Source organism: Toxorhynchites rutilus, chromosome 3 (assembly GCF_029784135.1).
Source record: "Toxorhynchites rutilus septentrionalis strain SRP chromosome 3, ASM2978413v1, whole genome shotgun sequence".
Taxonomy (NCBI): Eukaryota; Metazoa; Arthropoda; class Insecta; order Diptera; family Culicidae; genus Toxorhynchites; species Toxorhynchites rutilus.
In genome coordinates, this window is record NC_073746.1 from 63,375,428 (window position 1) to 63,380,859 (window position 5,432).

The window sequence follows — 5,432 nt, forward strand, 5'->3', positions numbered from 1 at the left end:
CTCGAGAATTAATCAAGAAAATGGAGCTAAATTTGGCATGTGAAGGTTTTAGGGGGCACGAAATGTTTCTATGATGAATACACTCCTCCCCCCTCTCATAGGGGGGCTGCCATACCAATGAAATACAAACTTCTGCATAACTCGAGAACAAATCAAGCACAATTTTGGATGTGAGGGTTTTTGGGTATAAGAAATGTTTCTATGATGGTATGACACCCCTCCCTCCTCTGGAATGGAGAGGGGGTCTCGTAAAAATGTTACACATATTTAAACCAAAAATATTCCAATCGAACATGACAATTGAAAGGGGGGCTGCCATAAAAATGAAACACAAATTTCTGCATTACTCGAGAATTAATCACGCAAATGAAACGAAATTTGGCATGTGGAGGTTTTAGGGTGCAATAAATGTTTCTATGGTGGTCGGACATTCCACCCCCTTCTCTAAGGGGGGCTGCCATAGAAATGAAACACAAATTTCTGCATTACTCGAGAATTAATCAAGCAAGCGAAACCATAATTGGCACGTGAAGGTTTTAGAGTGCAATAAATGTTTTCACGGTGGTTAGATACCCCTCTCCCCTCTCTTAGGGGGGGGGGGGGGCTGCCATACAAATGAAACACAAATTTCTACATTGCTCGAGAATTAATCAAGCAAATGAAACCAAATTATGCATATGGAGGTTTTAGGGTGCAATAATTGTCTCTATGGTGGTTAGACGCTCCACCCCCTTCTCTAAGGGGGGGGGGGGGGGCTGCCATACAAATGAAACACATATTTCTGCATTATTCGAGAATCAATCAAGCAAACGAGACCAAATTTGGCATGTGAAGGTTTTAGGGTGCAATAGATGATTCTATGATGGTTAGATACTTCTCCCTCTCTTAGGGTGGGCTGTCATACAAATGAAAAACAAATTTCTGCATAACTCGAAAACTAATCAAGCAAATGGAGCCAAATTTGGCATGTTAAGATTTTAGGGGGCACAAAACGTTTCTATGATTAATAGATACTTCTCCCCCCTCCCTAAAGGGGTAAAGAGGGGGGGGGGGGTCTGTGTCTGAAAATAATCTGATATTATAATGATGAGTTTTGGTAGAAGTACTAGGATTTTTTTGGTAAAAGATAAATTCAACGGGGTCGATTAGAAGATCAATCAATGAACAGTTCTGCGATTGGACTCATGAACTTGCGCTTAGTAAGAAAACGTGAATGTTTGAAGGTATTGATAACGCAAAACAAATTTTGGGCGGGACGAAGTTTGCCGGGTCAGCTAGTGTTTATAATAAATTTCGAATATTAAGACTTTCCTGTTTTCGTTTTCGAAGTTTTTCCTCATAATTTCAGTTTCATTTTCCATCTTTCCATTTGGCTTAGTGGCAAGCAGTAGATTCATGCACGAATGGTTTACCCGAATATCCTTCACCATAGAAATATTTGCCTGAAACACATTCACATTCAAAAGTTTCAAATCGTTTTTTAATTCAAAATATCTTACTAATGATCAAGCAAACCATTTGTCATGACAATTGTCATGCGTAAATGCGAAAACAGAATAGAAACATACGGTATGAGGCATGATGTCGACGCCAACCTCTCTCAGTTTCTATTCTGTTTTCGCATTTTCGTATGACAATTGTCATGACAAATGGTTTGCTTGCTAATGATGGGTTATTATTTATGTCGATCACTGTATGTATATATCTTGAATGACAATAGAACAATAAAAAATTGGCCAGCTAAAAATATGTCGTATTTCATTTGAGTGTGCGTTTAAAAAACCTGAACAGTCCCATTCCGTAGGTGTATGCGTGTAGAATTGTGCAGAATTTTGTCGTTCGTACTTCGATTTGTAAAATATCGCCTAAGCCAGAATAGCAACTCATGCAACCTGAAAATCAAAGCTTGTCGTACGAAAAGTTGGTAAAATAGTTACCTCTGGCCTATCCAACTGTAACGAACGTTATGAGCGTGATCATTTATCGTTTATCGACTACCTAGAAATCTGGATCGGAAGCAAACCGGAACATGTTGGGAGTACCACAAACAACAGTGTAGCGAGTCAAGAAATACGTCAGGATGGTCACAAAAATCCCGAAAGCTGTATATGGAGCGGCTCACGGAGTTCGAATGCGTCGTTATTGACGAGGTAATGTACCTCAAACGAACTTCAAGCAGCTTCCAGGACAGAATTTTTACACGGTGACGGGAAGAGGACAATTGGCTGACATCTTTTAGACCACGAAACTATCCAAGTGTCTCAAAAAATACCTGCCCCCTGCATCTGGGACTGGAAAAGCGATACTATCAGTGCCACCGAGACCATCCACCCTTTATACAGTAATTTTCGATTTTTACGTAGATTCTGACTTTGCAAATTTCAAAAGTAATACAGGTCCGACGCGATTATATATAATCGCAATTTCACTTTCAACGTTTCAAATCCTATACATACTCGAATCTCAAGAAAACAATTTTTCATTAATGTATGAATGTCAAACATTAATAGAAAAATAGCTTTTTTGTGATTCGATTATGTATATGATTTGAAAATAATTGTTGAAAAAAAAAATTGTCGACTATATATAATCGAGTCCGACCTGTAATATGTTACAGAACAACATTCAATAACGAAACTTTTTAAATTTATTTTCATCAGTGTCTGGATGATCTTAACAGCAGGGGGAAGCAGATTGTGAGGCTACAATTTTCGTCGTTTCTTTAGTTTTCCAATGGTGAGCAGAGATAGAGAAGAAGCCAACACAAATGCTACGAATGGAAACGTTAATTGACATGCGTTGGTGTTGACTCGCACTGTGAACAATATTTGCACCACATTTTCATTGTACCATTGGTACGCATGAATCTTACCGCTCCACATAATAATTCACATTGATAATCCGCAGTGACGAATGGATATAATTTTTTTATTTTCTCGTTAGCACAAGTGTGAAGGTTAGGATATATATTTTTTTAATTCCGTTGAGTTGATCAAATTAGTTATAGGTCAAAAGAATTTTTGTTGTGGAGGCGATCTGGCGTAGTGGTAACATCCATACCTCTCACGCAGAGATCACGAGTTCACTCCCAACATTCTTCCAAAAATGGAAGTAAAAGTGACGAACCAGCCGAAATGTGTTGAAAGTCACTATAATAAAGAAAAAAAAAAGAATTTTTGTTTTCAATTTTAGAAATTTTCATATTGAACTAATAGTAAATTGTATCAGAGCTAGTGAATTATCTGAATTGTAAGCCTCGTGAATACCTAGCATGACTCCAGTTTTCGTTCAATGCACGATTCAACACAGTTGTTGGAAAATCCTGAAAATTTCATTCCATAACTTGTGAGCAATCAGTCGTTATCCCACCCGGGGATACATTTTCCCACAGCAAATCACAGTGCATGCAGCGCAAACAACAACAACCGTCCTTCTTTGTGGAAGGATTATAAGGTTAATCTTTTTCCACTTAAGTCCACCCATTTCTCGACCGGCATCGGCATTTGGCACCTTCCACGCTCGAACGAAGCGAATTGTGTGGACGGAGTGCTTCATTACGAATTCCGTCGAACGGGGGTGGAAGAAAAAAAAAAATCTAGTGACTATGCTAGTGTCCCAACCGAAACGAAGAGAGCAATCATCCTTCCGATGGTTGCTGATCTATGTAAGTTGGTTTTGGGTAGCGTTCTGATATGGCTGGGAGGAAAAGCCGAACCGAACAACGAGCTGGGAAGCGTCATTTTGGGGATTTTTTCCTTCCTGGCCAACGGAGAGAAAAAAAGAAAGTGTAAGGCAACAAAGGCATAGAAAATGTAAAATATCATGACAACATACGTGTTCTGTGTTCATTCGTACGTGCCGAGCAGATCTTTGAAATTTCCAACGCGTGTACCATAAAGTGGGCGGGTTTGGGTGCGGAGTCCAGAGTCATTTTCGGCTTCGGTGAAACGAACCGAAATTTATACGCAGCCATCACACAGCCTGCGAGAAGTGAAGACGGCCCATAAAGAACGGGGAAAAAGTGAGTTTTTGGCAATATGTAGCAAAAGGCACCAGAGATTACCGGAATATATCCCATGTATCGTTTGCAACCGATGCTGCTGAGCATCTCGTTTCCTCCTCGTTCGGTGGCTAGAATGCGGTGCGTGTCGTGTGTCGACCATAACGCATAGAATAAGCATCAGGAAAGAAGGAAAAGCATGTTCAAGTGATCTTAATTTGCCATAAATAAAATATCCAGTGAGGAGCGAGATTTCTGCCTTTGGTCCGATGATGGCCGATAGGGGGCCTTCGTGTCCGAAGACAATACGGTGTAATTAGGAAATTTTCGGTTCGAGGATTAGCAATGGTCAACGGATTGTGTGCTTGCCAGTCGTTGCGGGCACAAATTACCAAGGAGTCATCTAGGCGGATTCCGGATGGAATTCGTTGAATAACTGAAGTTGGACATGAAGTTGCAAGAGTATTAGCTACTGATGAAACAAGCTCGGTATCTTTCAGATTTCTCTATCAGATGAAAATGATAAACAAAAATAAAATATTTATTTAAAACGTTTAAACTTATTTCATCGTATCCATCAACTTTATTTATTACTAGCTGACCCGACAAACTTCCCGCCAAAATTTATTTCTCGTTATCACATCCACGTTTTTTTTACGAAGCGCACGTTCATGGGTCCAATCACAGAACTGTTCATTGATTGATTTTCTAATATACCCTTTAAAATTATTTTTTACTATAATATTTCAGTACTTCTGCCAAAACTCGACATTATAATATCAGATTATTTTCAGACACAATTCTCGTGCAAGATTTTCCATCCACTTGCAAATAATATGTTTCTCCGTTACATGTAATAAATGTTTGATACAGAAAATATGATAGAATGAAGACAGCCTTAAATCGGACAATTTCTTTCTCGAGTTTTGCTCTTATCAACACATTCGGCGATCCATTTTTATTTATATAGGTAGAAGACGATATTGGAGTGCGTTTTCAATTGTCACGTTTGGTTGGAATATGTGTATTATTTTTATGGAACCCCCTCTCCATTCCAGGGAAAGGAGGGGTGCCGAAGAGAAATAAAAACATGGAATAAATTAAACATGGCAAAAAGTAAAAGTATATCACCTTCACGTATATATATATATATATATATATATATATATATATATATATATATATATATATATATATATATATATATATATATATATATATATCTGTCTGTCTGATTCATATGGACTCGGAAACTACTGAACCGATCGACATGAAAATTCGTATGTTGGGGTTTTCGAGGTCGGGGAAGGTTCTTATGATAGTTCGAGATCCCTCCCCCTCCTTAAGGGGGGGCTGCCATACAAATGAAAATTTCTGCATTACTCGAGAATTAATCAAGCAAATGAAACCAAATTAGTCATATGGTGGTTTT